Source organism: Psittacula echo (assembly GCF_963264785.1).
Source record: "Psittacula echo genome assembly, chromosome: 6".
Classification (NCBI taxonomy): domain Eukaryota; kingdom Metazoa; phylum Chordata; class Aves; order Psittaciformes; family Psittacidae; genus Psittacula; species Psittacula echo.
The window spans coordinates 48912662-48937997 of NC_137743.1; the positions used below are offsets into that span (position 1 = coordinate 48912662).

Below are 25336 nucleotides of genomic sequence, written 5' to 3' on the forward strand. Positions count from 1 at the left end.
GCCCTGGCCCCAGCCAGCCCTGCTGGGCACCAGCAAACGCCTCTGTGTCAGAGCGCTTGGGTGAAAAACCTGCCCAGTGTTCTAAAAGGGAAAAAGAAGAGGAAAAAAGAGCAGCTTTCGCAGAACCATGCCAGCACAACCCGGCGTGCCTTCCGCCACAAAGCAAACAAAACCCCAACCGAATACCTCCAGCAGAGGAAGGCAAAGCCATATGCCACCTGGAATTTTTCATGCGGTTGCTAAAAATACAAAACCCACAGTATTGCCATCCTCGCATGCATGGCCTGAGCCTGGGCTGGGTGTGCTGCTGTGGCACACCAGAGGAATGCTTTGCTGTAGTTGAAGTTACAGTTGCGATTTTAGGAAGGGAATGTTTACATTTTCCCGTTGATATTCATGATTATCTGTAGTTCTCGCGATTATCTGCAAAATAGGGCACACTGTGTAATACATGTATCCTGTGGCAGCGAGCCAAGACAGTAATTGAAGGTCAGGGATTGTTTGCCGAGTGCAATTCAGTGTGCTGCCCGATTCCATAGGGGACTGGCAGTGCCAAAGAACAAAGGCAGCTCTGTTCTGCAAGCTTATAGTATGGCTGGTTTGACAGAGTTCAGGCCTGATTATGAGATGAAGCAAGCAGTAGTTGGATACAGTGCTAAAATAATGCGACTATTAAATAAGCCACTTTAAAGTGTAGTATTTTGCAAATGTCATAACAAGGCTTTGGTAGGAATATTTTACATAGGCTTTGGGACTCTTAAGGCTCTCATTTTTAAAGTTCTAGTTCAAAACTGAGTGTTAGTGCCTTTACATGGCAAATCTGTGTTTTTCTAAGAATGCACACATATATATTGTGGTAAATTTAGCAAGCCATAATGATGTAAACTTCCCTTTATGTTACCGTAGCATACTTACATTAGCAGTTGTACCAATAGCAACTTCATTATTTTTTTTATACTCTCTAAGGCGTTTCCCACTTAGCGGATTTTTACTGAAATTGACTTTAAGTGAAACCCTTGGAAACAGAGTTGCTGGGTTAGTATTCCACACATAGCTGCTGCCACTTGAGAGTTTTCAGCAAAATCCCTCTGTGGTAATGAATAGCTGGTGCTGCAGTGGGTATTAATATTCTTTGTTACTAAGTCGCAGTCTATTAATAAAGCTTTGTCCAAACGGGCAAACTTGCCTGTCCTCCAGACAGTCTTGTGATTTGTATTTTAACAGCGTCTGTCTTGGGTATTATTAAGGCTTGCCTGCTTTGACAGTTGCACTACATTCCACGCAGCTATCACAGCACCATTAGTTTAATAGTATATGCTGTGCTCTGTAATAGGCATAATTTCTCCATTTGCCCTTCCTGAAATAACTATTAGTATTTGGACTCTTACTTGAGAAAAATGGTAAAACAAGAAACAAAACCCCTGAAACCATGTGAGAGGTGTGTGAATTCGGTGGCAGTAGTAGCAAGGATGTCTTTGGGATGTTCAGTACTTCTTGGAGGTAATCTAAAATGTGCTTAAATTTAGATATTGATATATAATGTGTAAAATTTAGGTATTAAGTTAAATAAGAAGATCACACAAGTGCAGAATTAAGTTTGGAAAAGACACTTTATTTCTTGACTACTCAGTAAAGTCTGACTTGAGGGTATTTCCTTGTGTCAGCTCTTACTGGTAGGTCAGGTTTTCTTTCTTAGAGGTGCTGAGGCCGCTGAAGAACCGAGTCTGTGAAGGAGTCCCCCCTCACGCGACAGGCTGCCCTGCTGCTGTTTGGTGGCAGAGAATGGGCAGTACTTCGGCACAGTTTTCGAAGTAAAGGCAGTGCAAACTGTGGCCCAAACATGGGATAAGGATGCATTTTAGTTTCTGCTGCTCCATGACCTGTCTTGGTATTGGTGAAAGTGGACAAGGCATTATTCCCCCCTACCCCAGAGAAGAAGCAATTGGAAAGAAGTCAGGTCAAAGTGGTGTCACTAGGTGTTGAATTCTTTCTCTGGAGATGAGGAAATGCAGCCCAGCCGTGGCCGGGTGGGGGCAGGGGCTGTGTTTTAAAGGGAGCAGCGGGGGTTAGTGAGGCTTGTGCTCTGCTGGCAGGAGAAGGCAGCTTTTCTCTGGGTGGCCTTGAGGGCAAGAGGATTTGGTGAGGGGCTGTGCAGGGGTGTCGGAGACGAAAGTAGCAACTGTCCAGCCTGGCTGGTCAGGAATAGATGGAGACTGCTGAGGGCACCGCCGCCTCCCCGCAGCCTTGCAGCCATATAAGGCTGCTCAGCTGCCTCAGCTCGCCAGGCTTCAAGACCACTTAAAAGGGAAAATCAATACAACAAACAGCCTCTGCCAGTGTCCCTTCAGAACAAGACTCAGTTCTGCAGTTCCGTGGCTTGAGCGTAGGCTGAGAAGCATACGAAACCCATGTACAGCTAGCCTGGTTCCTGACCTGCTGTGTGCATGCAGTGTCACGACCTGTTGTGAAAGAAATCCAGTTGCTGGAGACAAGTCCATGGTGGATAGAGAACCTTGCAGTTCAACTTCAATTTTTAACTGTACTTAAGTATTTTATTATTTCAGGGCTCAGTATTTTATAGCATTCCAGTACACCTTTAAGCTTACATCATTTGGAATAATTCAAGATGAGAACAGAGGGGTAGTCATCTATTGATTCCCCATTATACTCATGCTTTCTTGGCAAACTACAGACTTTGTATTTTTTTTCTTTTCCATGAAGTAAAAAAATGTACAGCTGTTTATGTCTAAGGGTTCGGAGAAAAAAAAGCCTCTATTGCAACCCCCTCTTGAGAACTTTTTATTCGTTTTTTTTTCTTCTTCTGTCAATGTTTGTGTATGTGAGCTAAACTCAGGGAATGCTGTACAGGTGTTCTTCCTATATTTCTGTTTGGAGACCATTTTCTAACTAGATAGTGCACCGTGCACTTCCCTAACCTTAACACCCTCCCCAGCCCCGCCCCTGACAAGTCAGGTGAATTTATGTTTTTATCTAAACTGTAAACAAACAGTTGTTGCCACAATAACTTCTGGTCAACGATGGGAAAACATGTTTTATGTGGTATTTTTTTGATCATCAAGGATAAAATAGATGGTACTCTGAAAACTAGAAAATTGTGCTTGAGAACGTTTTGCATCAGTTGACGGGCTGTAATACTTGCTGATCAGGGCGAGGCGTGCTTTGCTGTTCGTGAAAGGCTTTTGGCTGAGCAGCCGTTGCGGGCTTTTAACCGTGCCTGGCGGCGAAGGGGGAGAGCGAGGCAGCCCTGGGCGCCCGGCTCGGCTCTGAGGTCAGCCCTGACGTTCCCTTTCCGTTTTGGTGTTTTGGTTTTTTTCGGAGGGGTGGGGGTGGAGGTGGCGGTGTGTGTGATACATGAATGCGGACAGATTCCTAGCCCTCGTTTGCTGACTTCAAAACGCTCACCCGAGGGAGGGATGGGGAAAGGCTTTCAAGGGGCAGCCCTGCCACGCTGCGGGCGCTTCGGGCCGTGAACTAGGCTGCAGGCTCCGCGCCCTGGCCGCGCTGCTGGAGGCGGGAGGCTGTCGGCCCCTGGGAGTCCCGGCCCCGCGCCCGGGCCACTGCCACACGTGGCCCGCGGCTCCGCCCCGCAGGACGTGGCTGCCCGCCCGCCCCCCTGCCTGCCGAGCGCCGCCCCTTCCCGCGGCGTGCTCCTCTCTCTCTGCTCCCGGCGGCTCGGCTCGGTGCGTTCCGGCTCCTCCCGCCCCGGCTGAGCGCTGCCATGGCCGGCCCTGCGCACCGCGCGACCGCACTTATGTAAGCGGCGGCAGCGCGCCATGACCCAGCAGCGGGGACGCGTCGGGGCCTCCGCAGCGGGCCCAGCTGCGCGGTAGCCCGCGCCGGCCCTACAAAGGGCGGAGGGCGAGCATTTCTCCTTCTCCTCCCCCGGCCCCGCCGTCCCCGCCCCCGGCGCGGCCGCCCGGTCAGACCCGGAAGCGGCGCGGCGAGAACCATTTTCCTTGTGAGTTCAAAGGCTGAGGCGGGCGCGGAGGTCCCGCGGGCCGTGCAGCCGAGCGAGGTGAGTACCGGGGGGGGCGGGAATAGGCTGGGGTCGGTGAATCCGCCGCCGTAACTTGGAGGCGGCGGGCGCCTCCGCGACTTCCTCCGCGCCTCCCCGCCCCCCGCCCCCGCGGACATATTTAACTTTTTGAGGGGTGCCCGTGGTCTTCATTTCTTCTCCAGGGCTGCTGGGGCGCAGCGGGGTGCGCCCCAGGCTCATGGGGCTGTCGAGTCCTTCCTCCCCCGCTCCCTTCACCGCGATGTGCGGAGGGGTGCACGTGACGGGCGGGCTTCCGCGGGCGCGCACGCGGCAGGCGGCGGCTTTGTGCTCAGCTCGGAGGCGGGTGAACGTGGGCCAGAGGCGCCGTGAGTACCGGACACGTCTCTGTCCCCGCCGGGGAGCTGGGCAGAGGTGGCCCGCGCTCTCGGGGAAAGCCAGCGGGGGGAGCGGAGATGAAGGAATCGATTTCCCGCTCCCATTGCCTGGCGAGGTTACATTTCTGCCGTCGGCAGCAGCTGTTCAACTTCAGGGGCTCGTTGTCCAGCCGTTAAAGGTGAGGCGGAGCGCGGCGCCGGACGGCGCCTCCGCCGGGCGTGTGTGTTGGGGGCCCGGCTTGTCGGGCCGTGCCGCCTTCCTGTGAGGCCGCTCACCCCCACCCCCGTTCCGCCGATTGCTGCGTGCGGGCTCCACCACCCCTTCTGGGGAAGGCCTGGGAGAGTCCCGCCCGGAGTAACGCCTTGGCTGGGAACGAGCTCTTCCGTAGGGAGTGCGAGAAAACTCGACGCTCGATTTTTATGTCAAATCTGCTTTGTCTTCCGCTCTTTTCCACTCGGTAATTCTGTCTTTGAGTACAAACCATGGCAACAAACAGGCCTTGGAAGGGAGCGCCAGATATTTTGAATCATTAAGTGTCATGATGAAAAGGTGCCAGTTTTTGCGCTATTGCAGACTATCCAGCGAGGCTAAAGAACAATATGTGGAAAAGTTTGCTGAATAGGAGGTAAAAAGTATGTTTACAGGATCTTGTCGGTTTATTTTTTGGTTTAAAGAGGAAAACCCATAAAATGTTATGGGGTGTAGCGTAAGACTAGCTTTCTTGAATACGCTTTTATATTTGTAGTTCGTTTTACGGCGTAAATTTCACTAGAGGCTTTTTTTTTTTTTTTTTTTTTCTTTTTTTTAATGGAGCAAAGGGGGCGGCTGTGCATAGGGAAATGCGCGGCTGGGGCGCGGGGTGCGCAGCCGAGCAGGCTGAAGGCTCCCTCCTGGGAGGCAGTGATACGTGCAGGGTGAGCCGGACGGCAGCTGCGGGCTTAGCTGTAACACGAGTACTTGCTGCAGTGAGCCTCGGGGGTGTCACGGCCTGGCAGCGCCAGCCTGCAGCAGCCACGGTGCGGTGGCCCCCGAAGCCCTGGCCGATGCCAAGGAACTGCCTGCTCAGGCTCACACGGCGCGGGCGGCTCACCACATCCCCAGCTGCTTCATCGCATTAGGCAGAGGTAAAAACGCACTGTGAGCTTGTTCAGTGCTGCTTCCTCGAGAAAGTGGGGCCTGTGGTTGCCATGGGGGTTTTGAAACAATAAATAAATAGATGAGTTGTGTTTCTGGGCGTTAGGAAAAGCAGTCCTTGAGTAATCTGCTCTATTTGCGAATATATGGTGAGTGCCATTGGATACCTTTGAGATTGTTTGCTGTGACATGATGGTACTTAATATTTTCTGAAAAATTGTTGAATTATTCAGAAGGTCCAAAACCAACTCTTCTTGGTCTCAGTGCTAGGCGCTTGTCATAGGCAGGTTGTTTCTTGTATGAGCTGTGATGGCAGTATCATGGGGATGTGGATGGCAATGGGGGCAAAGTAAGAAATGGTTTATTCAGTATTAGGGAACTTGGAGGCAAAGCAAAGTGTGTGTGTGTGTGTGTTCACAGAGCTGCCTTTGGCCAAGCAGGCAGATCTGGTGGAAAAAAAGTGGGATTTTTTCCAAGCAGCTGCTTAGAAGAGTGCTTAAGTCAGATGTCACTTAAAATTGGGTCCTTTGCTTAATTGTGGTCTTCAGGGAGTTGAGTTAATGTGGATGGTAAAAGGAAGCTTTATGCGAGTTTGAAAGGGAGATTTTTGTTTGAAGAGGTTCAGTTTTTCCTGGTTTCAGCCAGTAAGCTTTATTCTCCCAGGAGCTGTCTTCCACTTTTGGAATGGAAAGAGGGAGCGTCTTCCTCTGAAAGTCTGTAAGGAGCTTGTTGGACCTTCTTACATCTATTTTCATGTTGTTACATGCCTCATATGCTTGCCTTTAGTAGCTGACTCCTGCCTGTTGTGCTCTTAGTCTGTTTTTCTTTGTGCATATGTGATGTGTGGTGTGAAGTTTGGTCATGTCTTTCATATTAAAATTTTTCAAATCCCTCTCCTGTCCTTGGTGGCCTGCCTATCTCCTAGAGCTGATGGAGTCTGGACTTTGCTTTCCCAGAAAGGCCTGCTTTTATTAAAGGGTGGGGTTTTGTTGTTCTTTGATAGTAGAAATATTTTCTAATAGTGCCTGAAAAATCTGAACTTGTGTGCAGCTGAGCAGATATCCGCAGATGAGGAGGTGTGTGACATGGCAGTTTTGCTTTATTTATTTACATATTTTTCCTCTGTGCTTGTGGGATAGCCCGCATCCTCCACATGCATATTTTGGGGGCGTTGGCCTGTCTAGAGGCTTAGATCTATGAAAGCAAGTGAGAAGGCATTACGTTTCTCTTCTCAGAATAATCACACTCACGGATCTATATTTGGAACTAGTTCTTTTAATACCAGCAGTAAGATAAACCAATGGCTCATGCGTACCTTCATCTGTAGAGCTGTCTATTCAGACTGAATGATAACATGTCCTGTTGTTTGTAGTCAGAAACATGTTTCTTGACCTGAATAATAGCCCAGAAAGTTAGAAAGGGAAAAAGTAGAATGGTGCTTCTGAAGCTGTGGGGCAAGTTCAGAACCGAAAGACGCTACAACATCGACTTCTTTAAAGGAAAGGTTGTCTGCTTTTGGATTCATACACCCAGTGCTTGGCAATTTCATGATGCGAACTCCACCCTCTCAACTCAAACCATTAGCAATACAAGATCCATTGTAGAAAACTGATGCAAGAGCAAAGGCCCTTTCATAACTATTAGAGGTTAAATAATTATTCACTCTTTAGACTCTGTAGTTAGCATACTATCATAATCTCCTCCCCCCTCCAGTGCTTTCATCTAGTTACCCTATTGAGATGGCTGGCTGGCTGGCTGATAGAGTGTGGGGTTATTTTTTCCTTGCTTATGTGAGAAAAGGTAACAGCTGAAGTGAAACCTTGAATGAAATGGAAACAAGAATGCAGCACATTACATCTGAGCATTTGTAAAGTTGGATAGATTTGTTAAAGTATTACGTATCTCCAATGAAGTATTCTCTCATTTGTTTAGTAAGTGCCACAGCTGAAGCTCAAGAGATTTGGGTTAGATTTAGCCTAATTGCAAGGCAACACCTTTGTAAAATAGGTAATGAAGTCTGATAAAACCTTGAGTGCATTTCTGACAAGCTGCCTGCAGGCTGGCTGGGGGCAGGTCACTGCCGCTGCTGCCCTGCTTAGGTGGATTTTGTCAAGTTACGGGATTGCTTTGTGCCTCAGTTTCCCCACCTTTAAACAGGCAGTGTTGATCCTATCCTCTCCTTGTAAGTCCTTGGGGTCTGTTGCTGTGGGGAGTTGCATGTGAGCTAGTGATGTCCTTTTGCCGATAGCATCTTACATGTGTTGGTGTAGCATTTGCACAGTGCTTCATGGTGTTTGACCTGCCCTTTAAAATTCTCCTCTTTGCCTTTTCCTCCTGCATTTTAAATTTAGAATCTATCTCAAAGGGCTTTTTTCCTTTCCCGTTTTCCCTCATTACTGTTTTTTTGTTTCGTCCTGTAGAATAACTTTCCTCTATTTCGTCTGTCCCTCCATGTTTGTTTTCCCCCTTATATCCTGCATGTTCTTTCTGCTAGTCATTTCTTTTGTTCACCCGTGCCTTCCTCTTGCTGTTCTTGTGTGTCTTCAGAGCGGCTTTTTCTCTCCTCTCCATCCTCTGGGATTTCCTTTTCACCTGACTCATCCCCTCGGTAGATCCCCACTCAGTCACGTTCTCCTTGCGCTTCTGTTACAGGAAACCCAACCAGCAGGGGAGGGGCCCGCCTGTTCGTCCCCTGTCGGGGCAGACCCACTGAAGTCATGGCTCCCTTCCCACTCGCCTACCGCATCCCACAGCACTTGGGCGAGGCTGGGCGGGGGGGAGGAGGGTTTGGGCAAAGACTGCCTGCATGGGGGCGTCGAGGAGCCCGTTATTCCCTGCTCCACTTTCTCCATGCCGGGTTTTTGCAGCGGGGCCAGGAGGTTTCCTGCTTCCTCCCACGTGCTGGGGAGGCGGCGAGGGGCCAGTTGTCCAACTGGAACGTTGGCAGGAAACCTCTCGGCCCCGCTGCAAAAGCCCCTGGACCGAGCGCTGTCGCCTCCAGAGCGGTTGCGCCGGAGCAGCCGGTTGCTGCAGGGAGGCGCGGCAGCGGGGGCGGCACAGCAGTCAGAGCAGGGAAATGAGACGGGTGACTCCAGGCAAGGTGAACGATTTTAGAACAGGAAGGGGGGGAGCGTTTCACATCTGCAGTCTGCTTCCACTTCAGTGTCCTTACTGTAATTACCACTGCGCTAGCTAGTCCTGCAGGCAGAGAGAGAGCTAAGCTGCATGTTTAAGATCTAATCATGCTCCTGTACTTGGAGCTTCTGTGGTAAATGCTCTTGCTCAAGCACAATGAGGGAAAGGAAAATATATGGTGTAGTTCCCTTTTCTAGTTGGTTTTCCACCAACGGCACAAAAGAAAAACGACAAAACCCTAAACCTTCCTTTCTTATATAATTAGTAATTGTTATTCTGTTTTAACTTGTTTTGATGGAATAATTACATCAGTATTTATTTAGTCCTTGGGTTTTGATGTGCTGAGTTGTTTTTTTTTAAATCAGTTAATTTTAATTTTTTTTCCCTAATAGACATTCAAGCCTTTGGTTGGAAAAAGTGTATACAATTCAATTACTGCAGTAGAATTCCTTGTGGACAAACAGCTGGATTTTATAACTGATGATAGTGCCTTTCAGCCCTATCAGGTAAGAAATGTATTACTGTATAAGTACTTTACATTTGACTTAGTTAAAATCCATGTATTATTTTTAAGTGCGTTTTACGGTCAAATTCTGTTATGCGAATAATGTCCTATTGATTATTGGCAGAGGTTATTGCTCATTTTGTGGAATATTATATCCCATACTGTATCTGAATCTAGTGAATCTGATCGTGTCAAGGAGAACCGTGCAACTGATGTTATTGAACCACCTTGAAGTAGAATACCTGACTCCTTTAAAGATTAAGCAGTACCATTAGTTGTAGAGCAGATGAAAGATAGTATCCACCCTTCTGAAGCTGGGTTTTCATTTCTAGGTCTTTGCAGTAATAAAGTGGTATCTGACTTACTAGGGGTTTTTTGAGAATGAATAGCAGAAAACGTGAATTTTTACAAAGAAAGAAAAGGACCTTCTTTTCCTGTTGTTTCTAAGCATGCTAAAATTTCCAGTAGCCTTGATTTTTAATGCCTTTTTCATTAATTAGAAACATGCTAATATATTAGTGGGTGCATTTGAAGAGCAAGAGATTATTCCCCCCTCTCCCCCACCTCTTCAGAAGGAGGTCTAAAAATCTTTTTTCTGACATTAGAAAAACATTTGATACATTTGAGCTTGTGCGGAAACCGATTTCAACTTGAATAGCCATAAATTCTTTCTTATGGCTTGGATGGTACGCTGCGGTGGTACAGAAATAGTACTTCGAGACTTGGAATAACAGATGGCCCTGAATAAATGCTATGTAATTTTGTCCTGACACCCCTTCTTCCCTTCTGCTTCATGAAGATGTTGGTTCTTTCCCCAGTACCAAATATAGAGCTAGAAAAAGAGAAGTGACTGAGAGAGAATCCTGGGCAAAGGAGAGGGAGGTTCAGTTTGTGGAAGGGCTGGTGCTCTTGTGTGTCTCTGGTGGGGAAGCCAAATGAATTCAACGCTTTTTGTCAGAGTGAGGTTACATATTGTGGCTCTAGCTGCTCAAACAGCTTGGCTCTGCCGCAAAGGACAGTTCCCACTCTTGGACCCAACACTAGGTGCCTTCAGCCTTTTAAGCCAGCACAACCTTGCTTTTTAAAAACAGGGGTGGGAGAAAGCTTGTGATGTTAGTGAGCTGAGCTGGGGATTAGTCTGGGTGCAGCAAGTGCTGTGGCTTCCTCTAGGGAGGGGGTTAGGATTGATGCAACGCAGAATGGGATATCCTCCTTTAGCAGCAGTGACCTCTTAAATCAGCTGTGCTGTGAAGTGTAAATTCACCCTCAGAGTCCGGCCGCAATCTTCCAGATGCATTTTAAAAAGCGAATACTTGTGCTAGCGTCTGTCCTTTGCCTGAAATTTATCAAGACCATGTATCTTGATAAAATTTGTTCCAGTAACAGTAATCAATCTCTTCTTGGCAATCTCCTTTTGGTTCAATGCAAGATGAGCTGAGTAAAACAAATTGAATATATGAGAAGGTCTGCCTTTTGTAAAACAATCCTGTTGCTAGGCCTGGCTGGCAGTAACATAGGTGTGCTATATGCATTTTAGGCCCTCCACTTCAAGGAGTATTTACTGATGTAGTATGAGACATAGAAGCACCTTAATTTGGGAGGTGCCTACAAACTGAAGGTGTCATTTTTGAAAATGTGTCATGTGAACAACTGGCTTTATAATGTCTTGGTAAATAATACTGTATTTAACAGCATTAGCACTTCAGTTTTAAAGGAGGTGTTGACCAGATTCTGGTACAAAGCAGTAGCTTAAGAAAAATAGTTCCAGGTATAAGCCTGGCTTCCCTAACTCTTGGCCTCCATTTTTGACATGTTGAGAGCAACTTTGTGTGAAATGAGGTTGCATCCCGCTCTCATTGACCAAACAAGTACCTATTAATGCCTAAGATGGAGGCTAGTGTTCCTTATCAAATCAGTTTGGTGACAAGAGAGACCTAAATTGTCTGTTCGTTTTAACATTAGGAGGAGGTTGTTGACAGAGATTCCTTTAAAGTACTAAAGCATCCAAAATTTGCATCTTAACTGGATATTGCACACATATTGAATGTAGAAACAATAAAATTGAGCTCCCTGACGAATAGTGCGAATATTTCTTTATTTGAAGGGTTATAAGCAGTTTTAGAAATACCTCATATAGACATGTTTGCAATGCTAGCAGTGTCTCATTGCAAAGTTCTACAAGTTGATTTTACAGATAAGACCTTTACTGAGTGATAATGTCCTTAAGAGAACAGAAACTTTTTTAAACATGTTAACTGAATTATGTACCAGCAGTGTGTTAAATGGAAATACTAATTTGATCATTATAAGACTGTTTTCTCCTGAAAGATACCTGAAATGGGAGGATCATCTGCATTCATTTGTTTTGCTTGTTATTTTTTTGTTAATGCTGGAAATCATATTCCTAGCCTTCGCTCAATTAATGTAAGGTAGTTTTTGCATGTACCTTTTTTTCTTGAAAACTTTCCTTTTCTTTGCCAACAAAACAGGTCCTGGATAATTTTTTTGTAAACTTCTGTGAAAGTCTGCATTTCTAAAAAGAAAGAAGAATTTCGTTTTGCTCTCTTGTTTGGTCTGGAATACAGCTAACCTGCTTTAGAGCATAAGACAGAACTAAGGAACCATTCTTTGCAGAAATGAATTAACTTTGAGTGTTTCTAAATGTGTTTAGTTTTTGATGTAAGCTCTCATGGCTGCACATTTTCAATATGAAGTGATCTAAACACGTTTTTTTACTGCATTTTGCTGTTAGTGCCTAAAATTCCAGTACCTTTCTGCCAAGACAAACAAAGATGAATATGTGTGGGAAGATTCCATTTCACTTCAGATACAATTCTTAACTACTGAGTAAGTTTTCCATTGTTGCATATCCTTGTAATACTAGTAATGGGCAGCAGACGAGCATTTGGTATGAATTCTGCTCAGATGAGTTCTCGTCAAAAATGCAGTGCTGTTTAACATGACTATTGAGCTGAAGGGCTTCATGAATTAGGTGGTGCTATCATTAAAAGGTGACAGCTGCTCAAGGCAAAGAAAAGAGCACACTTGGCATCCTTCTAGTCTTGGCAGGAAAAACAAAGTTTGAATAGGCAAAGAACTAAATTACTGTCATTACCAGAAGTGGTTCTTCCAGAACAAGAGTAAAGAGACCTTGGCAGGACTCACTGGAGAATCCTGAACCATGGATTCCCATGCCATATCTGCTCTTTGCATAAACAAACATGTTTCAGTTGTTAAGAGATTGAACAACCTTCACAAGAGCTAGATGAATATCATTATTCAAAGTAGGGTATGGAGCTGCACTGTATGAGCCTTTTCCCATTTTTCATCGCAAGGTTTTCTATAGCAAGTATTAAACTTGTCAGTAAGTTTATTCTTTACAGATAAATTTTACCTGATTTTACTTTTCCTTACATGTGTACTGCTTTGAATCCCGCCCTTCTCTGTAAAAATTCCTTGGATCCTGTATGTGTGGTACCTGTAACACCAACCTACAATTTGTTTCCGGTAGCTTTTATCTCTGTTGCTTCATAGAGGATACAAATGGTGTTATTCTCACCCTGGAACTTGTGTATGACTGGAAGTGACTCATTCATGAATCTGGACTGGTCAGACCATTTAGTCATGTAGTTCTTTTTATGGTGGTGACAAGGGGATCTTGAGGGTAAAGGAGACAGGAACATTTGCCATAGTACTTTGCTTTGCAGTGAAATGAAAATTCTGTTCCTTTGCAGGCAATGATAGACAAAATTTACAACATGCTTTTTCTATGTCAGATTAGTATCTGTAGAAGATGTAGTCTTGAAATGGGATGTGTAAGTCAAATCCTTATATTTTTCTACTTTGCATTCACAATATATTATGCATATTTTGCCAGTAAAAATTGACCTGTAGTGGGGTTTGTAGTGGCTCTCGTTACAGACTGAAAATGAACACACTTTCAAATGCATCTGTTAATACAATATTTTAAGCAAAACTACAGGAAGCCTTCACAAATACAGCTGTGACCTAACTCAAATAATTAGAACTGAAATGGTTTCTGTAATAACAAGTTACTTGTACTATTATGACAGCTCTTGTGTTTGTTATGATCCATGTAAGTTAAGCAGCAGCAAAGCTGATCATACTTTAATTTGTTTAAGCATTGTAGTTTACTTGAAGGACTATAGATGGGGATGTAAAGTGTTAAAGATCAGCATATGGTACATGTGACCTCATCAGCGTGATGTTTTTGTCTGGGTGGTGTTTGTCAGTACCAGTCATGAGCACTGTTGGGCTGAAATGTGTGATTCTGCTGTTCCTGGCTGAAGCAGCCGGAGTCAACTGCATTATACTTTGAACAAGCAAATAAAGAATAACAAAGTGTTTTATGTTATGTTTTCCCATTATAAAATACACTTATGGAAAGTGTATTTATTTCCACTTTATGGAAAGACCCAGAGAGACTCTGCTTTCCTCAAGCAGTCAGTGAATTTCAGCTGTGTCTCTGGGTCAGGCAGAGCAGGGTGTGTGATGTGCATATATTTCCAAATATATAACCTAATACATACACACGCATTTATTTCATATTTGTGTGATAATATATTTCTAAAGGATTTGTGACCGTACAGCACTGGAACAAATGTGCACAGCTGAGACAGGGCAAAGAATTCAGATTTTGCTTCACAATCATGAAACTTCCTGCAAAGAGGGCTATTTGACCACTCAAGGAAGAAAGTGGAAGTGTCTCCGCAGTCTTCAAAAAGTCCTCCTGCATACTGGGTTTAAAAAAAAAAAAAAAAACAAAAAAACCCCCTGCTATGAATGAATCAGACCCATGTTTCAGTTCTTCTATATTCACATTCTCCTTTGGAACAACGTTTTTAAGACAAGGCCTATTGCCTTAGCATTTCAAAATGGTGAGGCCTGTCTGCCTACGTCTTTGCTGAAGGTTGCAGATGTAATGATAGGGCACTGAGAAATCCCCTGTGGGAGGTATTAGATGCAGGATATGTACTTTGCTCTCTTTCTAAACATGTATTGCATGTCTGAGATCTGACAGGTCAAATGTCTTAACACACCTTAACGTTGTCAAAGTAGTAATAATAAACTTTCTCACTAATCAGGAAATAGGCACCTCAGATTAACAATCTAATACTGTGCTAATCTTACTTGATCTGTTAGAAATTCAAGTTCTACATGCCATGAAGTAAGGATTGACAAAAGAGCAACTCTGATACTCTCATTTTCTGTTATGGGCAGATATTAGGCATTTCAGGCCTGTATGGTTTTGAGTTTCATGAGTTGTTTGCTCATGAAGAGCAAGTTGATTGTGTAGCAGGGCTTGTGTAGTAGTGACATGTGCCCATAAAAAAATACTCTTAAACATCTTGAAACAGAGAAATAATATTTCTCTGCCTGTACTTTGAGCACCCAATAATCATATCTGCACTTATCTTTTGGACTTCTCTTACTTTAAACTTAAGGCTTAAAAATAGCAACTGCAGCTGAAAATTGCTTTTCCTGTAAACTTGTACCTCCAGTGATCAGGCAGGCAGGAGCTTTTGGGTTGGTCCCACCCTTTGAGGTTGACAGAAGCAGCTCGGGAACTCCTGGTGAGGGCCAGCTGGCAGCCATGGCTGTCTTGTGCTCCTTTCCTGCTTTCATTTCTTCCACAGCTAACAGGGGTGCACACAACTTTCTGTATCTTTAACTCTTCTCAAAATCATATTTAAGAGCAGCCTGTTTTTTCCCATGTCTCTGGTGTCTGGACCACCCATAAGCAGTCCAGCTGGCTTCTCTGGCAGTGTCGTAGAGTGATGGTCTAAACAGCTTGTTACTGACACATCTATGTTTTAAGTGCATGGTTCCAGCATGGGGGGAAGCAAAAGGCTGAGTCCAGCTAGGAGTGGGTCAGGTGACTCATACCAGTTCTCACTCACAGCTACACATGTGGGACAGAAAGAGTTTCATTGGAATGCTCATGGAGAGAGGGAGGAGGGGTTGGCACCCTCCTTTTGTAAAAGTCAGGGGGAGATGTACATCATCTCTCCCAAGCCTGTATTTGTGTCTCCCTTTGAAAAAGAGCTGCTTCCCTGAAGACTTTATCTGTCTTTACTTTCAAAATAAGTGGAATAAAATTGTACCTTGATTTTTTTTTTTTTTTTTAAAGAAATAAAGGTGTTAGTTACTTTTTTTGGATCTCTCAACAAGGTTTGATGCAGGAGTGTAGTTCTTCCAGATCTGACAAGCCTGAGGGAAATCGGCAGCATGGAGGGAAGGCCATCAGTCAGCAGACGGGTGGCATAGCTGCTACAAATAGTATGGCTCTTCCAGGTAGTAGGAACTGCTGAGGGCTGTGGGAAGGTAGATGAGGAGGAAGAGAAATGAGTTGTGAGGTTCACTGGTGGTAAGTCAAATCCATGGGACAACAGGTTTCCTTCCACTCTTGTAGAGGAGCTTGCTTTACTCTTCCTGCAACTTTTTGAAAATCATGGTCATTTAAATGGTTTGACCACAATTCTACTGTAGGGGGTAATGTTAAAATAAATAATATAAAAGAGTTAGGCATTCAAAACAGAACAGACAGAACAAAACTTGTTTCTTCTTTGAAGGTGAAGATTGAATTCTTTTCACTGAAGTATGTTAATACTTCTCAAAAGCAGTCTTGGGATTACTGAACTGACAAACCCATCCAGGGTGAAACCCCACAGTCATTGTATGGGAGTGCTTACCCAGGAAAAGAGTAGGCCTTCCTGCATTTCAGGTAGGGGGCAAACTGAGTTTCATTGAAATGTGTTCTTAACAGAATTAAGCTTTAGCTTCAGGTGATAAACACAATAGCTTGTTTGATGAAGCGCTCATGGGTTTGTTTGCTTTTGTTCCTTCCTGTGATACAATATTCCTTTGTTCAGGGCTGCTACTCTATAAAATATTCGTACAAAATGGATTTTTGAAATGACACATAATAGAAGTACTAATTTGTAGTCTAGTGTATTGTGAGATCTGCTACACAAACTCGAGCAAGCTACAGTTTGTAGAGTAGAGGTTGAGAGCTGTAGCAGTTCCAGGTGTGCATATGGCATTCATTTTCCAGGCCAAACATCTGGGGAGACACTCAAGTAATTTTATCCAAACTTGAATTTTTTAAAATCAAAAGTATGAATCTTACTTTCTTAGACATTGGAATAACATTACTGATGAAAAGTGTAGTATATGTTTTGATACAGAGATCTTGGTGTACAGAGCATTTCCTGATCAATCTTACTTTCTTTTTAGGAGTATACTATGTAATTAAATTATTTAAAAGGTTTTTTGGCTACCATTGTTTGTAAATACTGATCCTTCCCCTTCAATCTAGCAGACATTTCCTGTCTTTTGAATGGAATTAAAATAAACTATTCCTGTTCTTCCCCTGTATCCCCCTCGTTTGTGTGTGTCTGCCAGCATTACAGGGAGTAGTATTTTAGTGTTTTTACTGAGCAAGTGAGTTTGGAGCATAGTAATTTCTGTGCATTACAAACTATTCTGTATTTTATTACTTTAACTGTGAATTGTAAGCATAGTTTAGAAATCATGTTTCAGCCATAGAGGCTGGGGTGTTTGCTCAGTGTGAATGTTTTCTTCCTTTTTGCTATCTTCTTTTCACCACTCTATGCCACTTTGGTATACAACAAATAAAGGCAGATTTCAGGATGCATAAGACTTGGTGGCTAATGCATGGTGCTTGACACGCTCAGGCTTCCCCCCTTCCAAGTGGTGTAGTTCAGTCTTGAATTATGTTTTCAATAGGAATTTGTTGGTTCTATGTGCTAGTAGATTTATCGATGGAAAAATATTGCTAAATAAGTGAGCATAGTGTCAATTTTAAACACTGAATGACTTTCCTAAGTTTACCCCAAGGAGCTTATTGCAGCAACAACTGAAATATCCCTGTTTCCTGATTAGCAGTGAATCTTTCCTCTTCACGAGACCATTATTCATCTATTCTATAAATGGCACAGCCACTGTTTTCTCTGGAGTTGTTGAGAACTGTGGTGTTAATCCAAATATGATATACATCCCAGCTGGGAAGACCTCTTGTTATTTATAGGGAAAATTCCTAAAATGGCTCCAGCAGGTCAGAACAGCGCTCTTAGCAGGAAAAAAAAAAAAAAGCACACAATGATGGCTGTGTTGCTTTTGATACTGTCTTGGAGGAGAGGCAGCATTTCCACGTTTGCCCAGTGATGGGCTCACTGTCATATGCGTAGTCAGACAGTTGGAGAGTCTCTTCACTGTATCCCTGAAACAGAGAAGTTGTTCTTCTGAAGAAAATTCTGCAAGAAAAATGTGCCAGTAGTTTTTCCAACCCAGATGTATTGCTTCTGTGCAGTGTTGCCTTAAATCCCATTTAGAAATAAACTTTGAAAAGTTCGTGCAAATACAGTGGTACTCGTTTAAACCATGAGAGAACCATGGTTTATTCTGAACTACTTTCATATTATTTGCATGTGGGCCAACAATCTAAGAAACATGTTTTCAAGCAAACCCTGGAAAACCACTTGAAAATAAAACATTAATGTAGTAGTAATTAAGTGAGCCAGACTCCACTGAAGCTGGCTTTCAAGAATGTTTTGAAGATATCTGATGTATTTTTTGCTCTTGACAAAAGAACTGGTTAAGATACTTTCATTGTTGGGAAGGATTTGTATTCTGCTTGTAATCCTTACGAGTTGTAGGGGCAAAGAAGCTGCACAGTTTTATGTTCCCAGAGCTCCTATTTCGTAAATAGGGTTGAGGATATTTGCAGAAGGGACTGGGTAGCTCCGTGGCTGCTGGTAATCTGAGTTGGTGGTAGTTCAGATTACAGAGCAGAGTCATTCACAAGAGTGAGATGCTGTGATGCACATTTCTAAGAGGTGGTGTTGATTCTAGGAGCTGTTGTCAGTCTGCCACGTATTGGATAGTGGTTTGCAATTTTCTTCTGCAGATTTGAATTGAGAGCTTTGCTCTTTAATACAGTAAGCTCTTAGTTATCAGTAGCCTTGTCAAAGAACACTGTTGCTGAGTAATGCAGCTGATAAAAGATTTGATGGAGGTAACTACCATGAGATAAGAGATGAGCTATCTGGTCTGTCGGGTTTTTTTGCGGTGGCAGTAAACAGCTTTCCAGCTCTGCTAGTTGAAGCTGCTGCAAGTAATTTTTGCTGTCCCTGATGAAAGAAGGATGGGTTCTGTAAAATGGTCAGTCTGAGCAAGAACTGATTTCTTGGCTTGATTTCTTGGGACGTTCGACTGCCCTTCTAGCAGCACAGTAGTTCAGACAACTGGTAATCAACAGAATGTACTTTTTTTGCTTAGATACCTCCATCCATTCAGCATGTCCTTCAGCTGCTGTGGTTTTGGGAGTTGTTGGATACCTTCTGAAAGCTGTTCACAATTCACAGGGTGTCTGGATTTCAGTTTAAAAGATATTTCTCCAATCTACTGAGCTACTCTTCTTGTTGGCATCAACTTCACTCTGCTAATTGCTTGCTTCAGGAAATGTCTGCACTTTGAGGTTTCTTTTTCCCATAGTGGCATTGAGTTGCTTGTTAAGTGACTCAAAGGCTTTTTCTAGTATCACCACGTGACTTGGAAGTTACTGACTGAGTGGGGTAGGGCCTGTACTCCTCCCTGTTTCTCCTAGGACCAGATAAAACAAAATGCAAAATTAGGACAAAGTTGCGTATTTCTGAGAAGATGGTGATAAATGTAAGGAACCTGCAGTGAGGAAGGGGAAGGAAATGTGATTCAGTGGAAAACAGAAAACCAAATGTATGGCTGTGTCATCAAAATGAGGTCACTTGACTTTCATTTGTTTGTATGTGGAGAATGTAAGTAATACAAATGTGCTCTTAAGTAGAAACTGACAGCCCACTAGGTTTGTCCGTAGGAGCTGCTTGTTTGGGAAGTCTTTAGATCAGATGTTAGAAGATATGTTTGGCACTCCAAGAGATTACGCTTTTCTGACCCAGATTGTCCCAGCCGCTTGAAGAGAGGGTGATGTAACCCATGAGCATATGGGTCATCTGTTTTTTTTCTCTTTAATCTCTATTTTCAAATGCAAACGTATTGTAGAAGTCAGCAAAGCAGGTTTTAGGTTGTTTTGTCACAATGTCTGCCTGGCCCAGGTTTGCTTCTTTAAGCCCCAAATCATGACTTGAAGAGGTGTATGCAGGCCTGCTCCCCTAATTCTCAAACATGATAATTAAAACTTTAAAATCAGCATCAACTCCTTAATTGTTGAACAGGGAAATGAGGAAGTAGGAGTGTGAGAGAAATATTAGGTATAGGGAGGAGTGGGGAACAAAATACAAATTGTTGATAGTTTTTCCTGAGAGATGTTAAGCTGAATGACAGCTGGAAAATCACTAAATTTTTAGTCTTCATCTTTTTTACCCTGTCGTTATACCTTTCTACTTACAGAAACAGTTGGAGCTATCATACACTGAAAATAACCTTTAATCTTAAGTGTTTGTGGTCCAAAATATCTATAAACATTTGGCCTTGTCAGAACAATGCATTAAGAGACCCTTGTTGGGAAGGGATTCATTATCCCTGTTGTCTGGCTTGGCCTCTGCGCCTAGGGAGAGCGTCTCTGCCCGCCCCTGCTTTTGCCTGTGTGGCGTGCCTCTGTGCACGTGTGAGCAGGGCTGACCTCAGCTCGACTTTGTTTCTGGTTTAGGGGTCAGGGTTGTGCCTTCAAGCTTGACTTAACTGGTTCAGATGTAGCCCAGCAGCTGCCGGGTTTGAATGAGGTAAATCGTGACTGTGCGCTCAGAACAGCAGAAAATAGGTCAAGTGTGGGTTGGGTTTACATAGAAAGCACTAGCGTTGCCTGGTAAGCCTAAGCCTCTTCTCTCAGCTCAGACAAAGCTGTTCAAGGTAACCTGGGAAGTTACGATCTCCCAAAAAACTTTCTAGCCTTCTGTAACCTCAGTGTTTCTGGCTGGTGTTGCAGGGGCACACTGTGGATCAGGTCACTGTTCGACCTGGAACAGTCCCCTCTGGAAAAGCATTTCTTTATGCACTTCTGTGGAGTTGCACAGCCCCACAGCCTTCAGTGCCTCACTGAACTCCTGCCCTACCAGCTGCAGTGGTGTGGTGGCAGGGGTAGCCTTTCACTTGTCAGAAAGGAATAAGGAATAAGGAATATGCTGTTTATTAGTGGTCTGTGTATGTGTCTGTGAAGCAATAGAAGATCTCTATATTTTAGTCTTGGCTAAATTTGGTGATTTTCCTGGAGGGTTTTGACGTGGTCTGTGTGGCATTGGCAGCACCTGCCCGTTGATACTTTTGAGGATGTCAGTTGCTGTCAATTTTTCTGTGTTTTAGTTAGATTCTCATCTTTTGCCACTGGAAAAAAAAAAAATAAAGGTGTTGTAGCATGGCAGAGATACACTGCCAATTAATGGATCTTGTTAAGATCTTTGGTATTCTGCCTATCCATATCTTATGTCAGTGTTCTGTTTCATGTGTTGTTTTGTTTTTTTTTCTCCTGCTCATTCTGATGTCAGGCAGGACAATATTAAGATTGAAGGTTTGTTGAAAAGGTATAATCAGTGAAAGAGATTATGGGTCAGTGGTACAATCAGATATGTCAGGTAACACAATCAGTGAAAAAGAAAAGAGGAAGAAAAAAGAAATAGATGGTTAGTTATCAAGGAATGAAAATAAGGAGAAAATTATACTGACCTTTTAAATGAGGGGTAAAAATCATTTACATGTTTCAGGCTGGGTGCAGGTAAGGTATTTAATTTTTCTTTTTCTGGCGGGAGTAAGTAGTCTTCTAAATGATGGCATTAGAGGTCTAGCGTGAATTCTGAGCAGTCTAGATTTCAAAACCAGTACTTTCTTCTGCCACTATTCACTGAAGACTGTTGTGACAGTCACTTGGCATGTGTTGATTTACCTTGTTCGTTGTTTTTCAGAGCGTAATTTGAAATTTTATTTCTATGCAACTGAAGTTCCATGCAGTTGTAAAAACGATTTGGTGGGAAAAAAAAGGGAAAAGGGGGTTCTCAGTTTTTTACAGAAACTGATATCAAGATATTAATGAAACAAGAAAACTGAAGGTTTTCTTCTTTTGATACCTTGATGTCTGAATTCTTCATTTGCACTGTTTTGAATTTAAATGTGGTCCCTCTACCGTTAAAGTACTGACAAAATGCCTGTTTCCTTGTGCAGCACATGCTGTGTAAGTACTGTAAACAGGACTGTCAAGTCACTTATGTACTAGTTTTCATGTAATTCATGTCCTAAATTATCAGAAAACCTCTAAGCAGCCAGAGGAAGCTATAGTTAATTAAGCCACACAGATGGTGAGGACTAATGTGGTATTGACCTTTGCGAGGACTGCAAAATCTACTTAGTCTTTCCCTGTAAAACACTAGCTGAAATGAGTTCCTACTGATACTAAAAAGATGTCCGTGATGCATTGAAGCCAAATGCAGAGACACCACGGCCAAGGAAGGCACTTTACCAAATAAATGCTTGCAGGTTCCTAATGTATGGCATGTGGTATGTGGAAGCTTGGTCTTGCAGGCTGTTATTTAAGCCTTGTTAGTGCCAAAAACTGCTCTTTTTCCAGGACCGGTTTTCCTGGAATGCATATTGTCGGTTCTCCACTGAAAATGTAGAGTTCACAGCTGACTGGAGTTTCTACACCCTCCTTTTAGCAGCATGCAGGCTGTGTGATGGGGGTGGGAGTGGCTACTCGAATCCTCTTCGTAGTTTTAGTTCTGTGTTCCACGGTTTCATCTCTTGATTTAATGAACTCACTGCCTCTCAAGTCTATGAAGAATGACTTGGAGAAGTATTTTAAAATACTGAGGAAACAACTTGTTTCATCAGTTCAAGTGTTGTTAGGAAGGTAGAGAGCTGTGGAAATCTGCAGGCCTCCACAGGCATGCCCAGCTGCCCAAAATGAAAAAGGAGCTTGTGGTCATTTCAGCCTTTCAGAAGTCTCTTTGTATGGTCTTTGGGCAACATGCAGGTTTGGCTCATCCAAGAATGCCTCTTAGTATCTTGGACAGTATTTTGTTTGTGGATGGGGCTTAACTAGGAGAATTCTGTGTGTATTTGGATTTTGACTTGTTTTTCTGTGGGCACTGTCTTAAAAATTCCAAGGCATTTTTAAGCATTATAAGTGATCTGCACTCGTTCACCTATGGCTTTGAATGATAAATTATGTTTGTCCTGATAAGCTCTCTGAAAACACTTCTCTGAACAAGGATTTCCACTTCCTTGTTAGAGCAGTTTGTTATCTTAACCTGATGGTATGGTCTGTGCTTTCCAACCTGCTCTGTCATTTTACACCAGTAGAAAGAACAGATATAAAAACTTAATTCTTCAGAAACAATTCTTCGGAAAAAAAAAATTCATTCTTTATCCTTCTTAGGAATTCCTAGGTGTTGAGTAAGTCCCCAGCAGGTGGGAATTACCACCTAGAGAGACATGCAGCTGACTCAAGTATTGTTTTGATAATGAAACTGAAAATCAACTCCAGTTCCTCTTCTGGTCTGTAAAGAAGGAAGAGTACAGCAAGGATCTAAAAAACTTGACATTGATTGGAAAGCTTCTGATAGTCACATTGTTTCATGTGACTGTCTTCCAGAAGGGCAGGAAGGATTATCTTGACCATATCTTTCCAGCCCATATTCCTTTTGTCTGTTTCCCACTGTTGCATATAGTAATTTGTGGAGCAAGGGGCACTGCCGTATGAAGTATGTAAAGAGATGCCTACAGTAAATTTGAAGAAGAAAATTGCAATCCCATTTAGTTGCATTCTGATTTGCATTCTATAAGGATTTCAAACCAGCATTAGCATCTTCCTGGAAGCAGTATTCCAGGACTTGTGGAAAAACTAGTCTAGGAGAGGGTACTGTACTCTACTTTTGTGAGTAGAACTACTTTCAAATGAGGAAAAAGACTAGAGGAAAATCCTACAGGGCATTTAATTCTTCTGTCTGTTAGTCTGCCAATCTTGATACGCTTTCTCCTTCTTCTTGGTTGAAGTAATTGCCAAGGTTCAAATCCGTAGACAGAGTTGTTGTTTCTTGAGCAATATAAACACAGGGTAAGGGAAAGGCCTGGGCATTGCAGTCATCTGTTTGACTTTAGTGCTAAGACAGGGGAGAAACTGCGAGTCATCAGCCTTGCTTCTTACCCCATCTCCCTGTTTTTGCCAAAGTTTGTGGTGTGTGCTAAACCATTGTGCAATTAATTTCCTGGATGTTAGGTGTTCAGATTTAAGATTAATTGTGGAAAAGGGTCAGTCATGGCACACACATTTTTTCATAGATATATGTAATATATACACAAAAAAACAGAGTTTCTCAGAGTTCAGGAACCTTTGGGTGTTTTTGGTATCTTGATGCTGAGCTTCAGTTGTCAGTTATGTTTTGCTTTGCTGTACTGATTTCTATTGAGCTACATATAGCATGTTCATGTCTAGAAGCAGAATACTTTTTATTTATTTATTTTAATTTTTTTTTGTTGTTGTTTGTGATTGATGGTAAATGTTGTATTTCATGTGTTTATTTAGAAAACCCTGGGTTCTCTTTGATACCCTCTACGTAATCATGGTCATACCTGCAGTTTGCGTATTGGATCTTCAACCTCACTTGTGCGTTTTATAGTTCATCTTTGAGTGACAGTAAGAGTAATAGGTCTGACTCCATGGTACCTAATCAATATGTATAGTCTTAAAATTAAAATACAAATTTTCTTCGATGGGACTGAAGGAACTAGTCAAAATGCACAAGATCTGCGTGTTAACTGCATTTCTAAGTCAGCCAGGCTTCCAGTCTGGCAGTGCTTCAGTCTGCTACTTAGATCTAATACATGTGAATCTGAGAGGGGAAATTTTTGGTACAGAAATCTCATATGGCTGCCATGGAAGAGAGTGCAAAAGAAGGACAGAAAAATGAACATCACATAGCTCCAGTTCCTGGATCTTTTGGGTTCCCTTGGCAAATCATTCTCTCTTTCCAGTGGTGGTATTGGTTCTGTATGTAGGATCAATGCAAAAATAGATTTGCACAGGAAAATAGAACCCTTTGTAGATTGCCTCATTGCTAGTCTGCCATCTTGGAGTAAATTTTAGTGTTGACCCTCATGTGCCTCTGATAATGCTAGCAACATACTTACGTGGTTGTTGTTTTTAACTTGGTGGTAGAGGTCTTGTTGATCTTTACTTCTACTTTGTTGTACTTTGCATGTATTAAAAAGATAATGTTGACCGTTTCTTTTGATTCCGATGCCATAACGCCTTCACAAGCATAAGGCGAGAGAGCAATTTTCTCTAATAACTGAAGCATTGATGCATTCTCCATAATGGAGCACAGCAAATCTTCAAGAGTCAGGAAGTGAATTTTGAATTTGAAATAGATGTCCTGTGATCAGTGGGTTAGCAGAAATAATCTCATCCAGATGAATAGAGAGAAATTGCTCATGTCACTTGAGAGCTTGTCAGCAGCGCACCATTCCCTGTGTTGCTTGTATCTTTGTATTCTGTGGCGGGAGCTCTTCATAATAATTGTGAAACATCAAGGAACTTGTTGGAGATCAAGGAAAGAAACTGCTTGATCTCAGCTGCAGTACTGATAAAACATTTTACATTTTGTATGTGGAGAACAAATCTGATTATTTTAGGTGTCTGAAGTTCTCTTGGTACAAATGAATGTTCCTGCAGCTCATGGATTTCCAAGGCCATCTTCTGCATAAGTTGTTGCCAGGCTGTGGTGCAGCTTTATTTCTCTGTTACAGCCTCAAAAGCAGAACTAGCAAGTTTGCTCTGAAATAGAGAAATAGATATTATAAGAGTCTAGAGATGAACAATGATTGAAGCTGTGCTTTCAAGGATATGAACCAGATTTTGTACCTAGTTTTTCCTCTTTACAAGGACAGTGCCATCAAACAGGTCTTAATTTCCCAGATGATGTCCTGCTTGAATAGTCAAAAAGAATCTTTTCCAGGAGAACTGTCAAAAAAGGTGTGTGTCTTATTTGAAATTGCTTAATTTATAAAGGCCTAAATTTTTGAAAATGTAGTAGTAGTGGTGTTTCAGAATATTTGTTTCTCTTAAAATGCAGCTCTCTTATGCGTTATCTTTGTGGGTTTTATATCTATGTTTATGCATAATATGTCCATATTAAGTTTTACAG

General features: G+C 42.9%; 1 protein-coding gene across 5 annotated transcripts in view; it reads left to right on the forward strand.

Moving 5' to 3' along the window:
• The first annotated feature begins 3824 nt into the window (after positions 1–3824).
• The window catches only part of JMJD1C (jumonji domain containing 1C), a 62237-nt gene continuing 40725 nt past the window's right edge, over positions 3825–25336 (forward strand). For 3 of the 5 annotated variants that reach the window (XM_080620330.1, XM_080620332.1, XM_080620333.1), the window contains exons 1-2: positions 3826–4036; positions 9055–9168. The gene's annotated coding sequence lies outside the window, so the exon portion shown is untranslated. Of the gene's footprint in view, positions 4037–4481; positions 4572–9054; positions 9169–25336 lie in introns of those variants that run through there. The other 2 variants (XM_080620334.1, XM_080620331.1) reach the window with 2 other exon arrangements.